We start from the raw sequence: 7,500 nt of genomic DNA on the forward strand, positions 1-7,500 counted from the left end.
TTTTAGTTCTTCCTTTCGTTGCCAGAGAACGTGTGTTCGGCCACAGGAACGGGGACACAGTGCTAGGAAAAGCCGACACTGAGGACTCGGAGCCTGCCCGTTCCAGGGCTCGAGATATTGCCACTGCGATCTGCTCGACAGAGAGAGAGCAAACGCACGCCTCGGCCTCACAAGGGCTGCGAGAATTCTCGGTCGATGTCCGTCTGTGACTCGGGGCGGCGGGGGAACCCACACAGCACGGGGAGGGTCAACCGCTCAGCCTGAACACCAGCCCACAATAGCGCTGGCCCGCCGAGGGCCCTCCCACGTCGGACACGACTCGCCTGATCGTTCGAGAGGTAGGTGCCGAGAGGTACGCCGCCGTGTGCGGAAGGAAGCAACAACGACTGGCCGCCACGGGCGTGACCTCTCGCGCCCGAGAATCTGCTCTCGGCCAAGGCTTTCGGCGCTCGCACGACACTTGCAACCAGCCGGCGTGCGGCGCCTGACTTCAATCAGGTTTCTGGGAACGCCCCGACATGTGCCTCTGTGCAACCCGTTAACCGTGACACATGCGACTGCAACCCAAGGGAACCAGGCACGGGAACGCCGCCGCCCCGCGTCGCCTGAAAACAGACTTGGGCACCCTGGCCTCCAGGTGTGCCCGAAAACAAGACAAGAGGTGCCCAGTCACAAAGGCTAAACCTCGACAGACATTTTATAATGTGTCTTCTACCATATATGTCTGTCTCTTCTTGAATTATTGTACAAGGATATATATATATATAATTGTGTCTTTGTTTTCTCGCCATTAAAAACTTTGTAAGTGTTTCTCTCTCGCCACAGAAAAAACACTTTGTCTGTTTTTTTTACAAGTATGTTTCTCACACAAGAGTTCACAGAAACACATTGTTTGTATCAGAGTTACCGCCGGCTCGGACTCTGACCGATTTTTAGGCCGGCAAATGAGTTCGAAAAGTCCGTCAAAATTGTTGCTAAAACCCCTTGAGGACTTCCGAGTGCTCATTGGTAAGGCCTTCGATTTGAAATCGGGACCGTACCTCAAAGTAGCACTTTCCTGGGTACTTTCAAAGTGCTACCGCTGCCAGAAAATGTTCTAAAAATCGTGTTCCCGAAAATCTCCGGGCACCCCGCCAACCCCTCGTGACGCCAAATGCAAATGGCAAATCGGCGGGAGGTCGCCCGGTAGTCCATCCGAGGAAGGCGCTCCAAATCCCCGCAAATCGACTTTTTCAAAACCTCATCGGCACTACCGAGGGCAAGTGGTTAACCAGCTGTCCGAGACACTCGACCACAAATGCAAGTGGCAGCTCGGCGGGACCAATCCACTCCACCTTAGCGGGAACACCCCCACTGTGTCCCCGGTACCACGGCTGGACACGACCTCATACACTTCCGAGGGCAAGTGATTAACTAACGGTAGGGTGCACTTTTCATATATGCACGTGCCCCATCGGCGGGACCAATCCACTCCTCCGTTCCGCTCTCCTGCAACCTTGGCCCCGGTAAAGCGGCGGCACAGGACCTCATAGACCTCCTGGAAGTCGCCAGAGGCTAAGTCCGACTGGTTTATGACTTGCCACTGCCTGGACCTGCCCCCACAGGCTAAGTCCGACTGGTTTATGACTTGCCACTGTCTCCACCTCCCTCCACAGGCTAAGTCCGACTGGTTTATGACTTGCCACTGTCTCCACCAGCCTCCACAGGCTAAGTCCGACTGGTTTATGATTTGCCACTGTCTCCACTGGTTCATGACTTGCCACTGCCTGGACCTGCCCCCACAGGCTAAGTCCGACTGGTTTATGACTTGCCACTGTCTCCACCTTCCCTCCACAGGCTAAGTGCGACTGGTTTATGACTTGCCACTGTCTCCACCAGCCTCCACAGGCTAAGTCCGACTGGTTTATGATTTGCCACTGTCTCCACTGGTTCATGACTTGCCACTGCCTGGACCTGCCTCCACAGGCTAAGTCCGACTGGTTTATGACTTGCCACTGTCTCCACCAGCCTCCACAGGACAAGTCCGACTGGTTTATGATTTGCCACTGTCTCCACTGGTTCATGACTTGCCACTGCCTGGAACTGCCTCCACAGGCTAAGTCCGACTGGTTTATGACTTGCCACTGTCTCCACCAGCCTCCACAGGCTAAGTCCGACTGGTTTATGATTTGCCACTGTCTCCACTGGTTCATGACTTGCCACTGCCTGGCCCTGCCTCCACAGGCTGAGTCCGACTGGTTTATGATTTGCCACTGGTTCATGACTTGCCACTGCCTGGACCTGCCTCCACAGGCTGAGTCCGACTGGTTTATGATTTCCCACTGGTTCATGACTTGCCACTGCCTGGACCTGCCTCCACAGGCTGAGTCCGACTGGTTTATGATTTGCCACTGGTTCATGACTTGCCACTGCCTGGCCCTGCCTCCACAGGCTGAGTCCGACTGGTTTATGATTTGCCACTGGTTCATGACTTGCCACTGCCTGGACCTGCCTCCACAGGCTGAGTCCGACTGGTTTATGATTTGCCACTGGTTCATGACTTGCCACTGCCTGGACCTGCCTCCACAGGCTTAAGTCCGACTGGTTTATGACTTGCCACTGTCTCCACTGGTTCATGACTTGCCACTGCCTGGCCCTGCCTCCACAGGCTGAGTCCGACTGGTTTATGATTTCCCACTGGTTCATGACTTGCCACTGCCTGGACCTGCCTCCACAGGCTGAGTCCGACTGGTTTATGATTTCCCACTGGTTCATGACTTGCCACTGCCTGGACCTGCCTCCACAGGCTGAGTCCGACTGGTTTATGATTTGCCACTGGTTCATGACTTGCCACTGCCTGGCCCTGCCTCCACAGGCTGAGTCCGACTGGTTTATGATTTGCCACTGGTTCATGACTTGCCACTGCCTGGACCTGCCTCCACAGGCTGAGTCCGACTGGTTTATGATTTGCCACTGGTTCATGACTTGCCACTGCCTGGCCCTGCCTCCACAGGCTGAGTCCGACTGGTTTATGATTTGCCACTGGTTCATGACTTGCCACTGTCTCCACCAGCCTCCACAGGCTAAGTCCGACTGGTTTATGATTTGCCACTGTCTCCACCAGCCTCCACTGGTTCATGACTTGCCACCGACTCGGCCAGCCTCCCCAGGCGAAGCGCGGGCGTTTGGTGACAATTCCAAGGCAGACCAAGGCAAACACGGCCCCTTGCGCGGCGGGGAGCCGTGCCCGGCCTCGGCGGGGCGTCGGGCCGCCGTTTGGAGCGCCGGCCGAAAACCCGAAAAAAGGGCGAAAATCGGAAAGAATTCGCGCCCGATCGGGCCGAGCGGCCGGCGGGGCGGCAGCCCGGGTCGGTCTCCGCAGACCTGGAGGCTCGAGGGGACCTTTCCGACCAAAGTCCATTTCTCGATTTTCCACCTCCTACCAATCTGCAGGTACCCCGCCAACCCCTCGGGACGCCAAACGCAAATGGCAAATCGGCGGGAGGGCGCCCGGTAGTCCATCCGAGGAAGGCGCTCCAAGTCCCCGCAGATCGGCTTTTTCAAAACCTCATCGGCACTACCGAGGGCAAGTGGTTAACCAGCTGTCCGAGACACTCGACCACAAATGCAAGTGGCAGCTCGGCGGGACCAATCCGCTCCCTTTAGCGGGAACACCCCCACTGTGTCCCCGGTACCACGGCTGGACACGACCTCATACACTTCCGAGGGCAAGTGATTAACTAACGGTAGGGTGCACTTTTCATATATGCACGTGCCCCATCGGCGGGACCAATCCACTCCTCCGTTCCGCTCTCCTGCAACCTTGGCCCCGGTAAAGCGGCGGCACAGGACCTCATAGACCTCCTGGAAGTCGCCAGAGGCTAAGTCCGACTGGTTTATGACTTGCCACTGCCTGGCCCTGCCTCCACAGGCTAAGTCCGACTGGTTTATGATTTGCCACTGGTTCATGACTTGCCACTGCCTGGCCCTGCCTCCACAGGCTGAGTCCGACTGGTTTATGACTTGCCACTGCCTGGACCTGCCTCCACAGGCTAAGTCCGACTGGTTTATGACTTGCCGCTGCCTGGACCAGCCTCCACAGGCTAAGTCCGACTGGTTTATGACTTGCCACAGTCTCCGCCAGACTCCACTGGTTCATGACTTGCCACCGCCTCGACCAGCCTCCCCAGGCTAAGTCCGAGCGTTGCGGTGGCCATGCCAGTGCCGACGAGGTCTGATCCGGTCCCTCGCGCTCCGGGGAGCCGTGCCCGGCCTCGGCGGGGCGTCGGGCCGCCGTTTGGAGCGCCGGCCGAAAACCCGAAAAAAGGGCGAAAATCGGAAGAAATTCGCGCCCGATCGGGCCGAGCGGCCGGCGGGGCGGCAGCCCGGGTCGGTCTCCGCAGACCTGGAGGCTCGAGGGGACCTTTCCGACCAAAGTCCATTTCTCGATTTTCCACCTCCTACCAATCTGCAGGTACCCCGCCAACCCCTCGTGACGCCAAACGCAAGTGGCAGACCAGCGGGACGGACCACCGGTAGTCATGCCGGGAATGAGGTCTCGGCGTCGGCATAAGGTGGGTGGATCGGACCCCATCCGGCCTACGGTTCTTTTTCAAAACGGCGCCCCCGGCCCCCGCCGGCGGCGGCCTTGGCGGCCGGGTGGGCGCCCCTCCTCGAATCGCCACCCTGCCCCGGGGTGAGCCGCTTCGCCGCCGCCCGGCGCCGTCAACAACCTTGTCCTGGTTTATGACTTGTCACCGCCGCTGGTTTATGACTTGTCACCGCCGCTGGTTTATGACTTGTCACCGCCGCTGGTTTATGACTTGTCAGCACCGGCGGACGGCCTCTCGCCGCCCTTTGGACGCCCCGGCGGCGGACCGTGACCCCCCACGGCTGGCCCGCGCGGGGCCCGCCACCCGCCCAAGGGGCGCCCCCTGCCGTTCGCCCACCTAACGCACGGCTGGAACAGCACCAAGCCCCGCAGCCGGCCAACGGCGGCACACACTGACCGCAGCCCACCGGAGGCACGTCGGGCCGTGGCCGTACCCCGCCCGACAGCGCCCCCTGCGGGCCACGGACCAGGCGGACGTTGGGACGAGACGATCCCCGGCCGAGGCGCTCTCTGAGCCCGCCAGGGACCGGTGCACCGCCGGCGGACGCTGCACCCGGTACACGAGCGCCCTCTGCCCGCCGGGGACCGGTGCACCGCCGGGGGAGTCTGCACCGGGCCCAGGAGCTCCCTCTGCCCGCCAGGAACCGGGGGGACCGCCGGCGGAGGCTGCACCGGGCCCAGCAGGTCACTCTGCCCGCCAGGGACCGGGGGGGACCGCCGGCGGAGGCTGAGCCCGGCCCAGGAGCTCCCTCTGCCCGCCAGGAACCGGGGGGACCGCCGGCGGAGGCTGAACCCGGCCCAGGAGGTCACTCTGCCCGCCAGGGACCGGGGGGACCGCCGGCGGAGGCTGCACCGGGCCCACGAGCTCCCTCTGCCCGCCAGGGACCGGGGGGACCGCCGCCGGAGGCTGCACCCGGCCCAGGAGCTCCCTCTGCCCGCCAGGGACCGGGGGGACCGCCGGCGGAGGCTGCACCCGGCCCAGGAGGTCCCTCTGCCCGCCAGGGACCGGGCGGACCGCCGGCGGAGGCTGCACCGGGCCCAGGAGCTCCCTCTGCCCGCCAGGGGCCGGGGGGACCGCCGCCGGAGGCTGCACCGGGCCCAGGAGCTCCCTCTGCCCGCCAGGGGCCGGGGGGACCGCCGCCGGAGGCTGCACCCGGCCCAGGAGCTCCCTCTGCCCGCCAGGGACCGGGGGGACCGCCGGCGGAGGCTGCACCGGGCCCAGGAGCTCCCTCTGCCCGCCAGTGACCGGGGGGACCGCCGCCGGAGGCTGCACCCGGCCCAGTAGCTCCCTCTGCCCGCCAGGGACCGGGGGGTCCTCCGGCGGAGGCTGCACCCGGCCCAGGAGGTCCCTCTGCCCGCCAGGGACCGGGGGGACCGCCGGCGGAGGCGGCACCGGGCCCAGGAGCTCCCTCTGCCCGCCAGGGACCGGGGGGACCGCCGCCGGAGGCTGCACCCGGCCCAGGAGCTCCCTCTGCCCGCCAGGGACCGGGGGGTCCGCCGGCGGAGGCTGCACCCGGCCCAGGAGGTCCCTCTGCCCGCCAGGGACAGGGTGTAACGCCGGCGGAGGCTGCCTCCGGCCCAGGAGGTCCGTCTGCCCGCCAGGGACCGGGGGGACCGCCGAGGAGTCTCTGCCCGTCCCAGATACTCCCTATCCCTACCCCTAACCGTATCCCTAACCCTATCGCCTAACCCTAACCCTATCCCTAACCCTAACCCTAACCCTATCCCTAACTCTAACCCCATCGCCTAACCCTAACCCTATCCCTAACCCTATCCCTAACCCTAACCCTATCCCTAACCCTAACCCTATCCCTAACCCTAACCCTATCCCTAACGCTAACCCTAACCCTATCCCTAACCCTAACCCTAACCCTAACCCTATCCCTAACCCTAACCCTAACCCTATCCCTAACCCTATCGCCTAACCCTAACCCTATCCCTAACCCTATCGCCTAACCCTAACCCTAACCCTAACCCTATCCCTAACCCTAACCCTATCCCCTAACCCTAAACCTATCCCTAACCCTAACCCTAACCCTAGCTCTAACCCCATCGCCTAACCCTAACCCTATCCCTAACCCTAACCCTATCCCTAACCCTAACCCTAACCCTAACCCTAACCCTATCGCCTAACCCTATCCCTAACCCTAACCCTATCCCTAACCCTAACCCTAACCCTATCCCTAACCCTAACCCTATCCCTAACCCTAACCCTATCGCCTAACCCTAACCCTATCCCTAACCCTAACCCTATCGCCTAACCCTAACCCTATCCCTAACCCTAACCCTATCGCCTAACCCTAACCCTATCCCTAACCCTAACCCTATCCCTAACCCTAACCCTAACCCTATCCCTAACCCTAACCCTAACCCTATCCCTAACCCTAACCCTAACCCTATCCCTAACCCTATCGCCTAACCCTATCCCTAACCCTAACCCTATCCCTAACCCTATCGCCTAACCCTAAACCGAACCCCAACCGCAACCCCCAAACACCAAAAGGCACCGGGCCGTAAGCCTGCACCCGCACCGGCAGTGCCCTAGCCCCCTCGGGGAAGAAGGGACTCCGTCTCCACACCGCACCCGCCCCAGCTGCGCTCTCTCCCCGCCACCGCCGAAGGCACACGATTTGAACCGCTCCTCCCGTCCGGGGAAGCACACTCGGCAGCACGCCAACCTCCTTCCCAACGGGACCAGGACCGAAGGGCACACAGACCCTCCACCACCCCACCAACGTGACCCCAAGCCCGGGCACCCCCCCTTCAAATTCGCCCGCTGGGACGTGTATTAAGCCCGGCAACAGTTATTCAAGCAAAACCGCAGCCGCAAGTTGAAGTGACAACTCATTAACCAAAACAATATTGGGCAAGTCATAAACCACTTTCCACTCTGGACAAGTCATAAACCA

The sequence above is a fragment of the Scyliorhinus torazame genome, unplaced genomic scaffold, assembly GCF_047496885.1.
Source record: "Scyliorhinus torazame isolate Kashiwa2021f unplaced genomic scaffold, sScyTor2.1 scaffold_1461, whole genome shotgun sequence".
Lineage (NCBI taxonomy): Eukaryota > Metazoa > Chordata > Chondrichthyes > Carcharhiniformes > Scyliorhinidae > Scyliorhinus > Scyliorhinus torazame.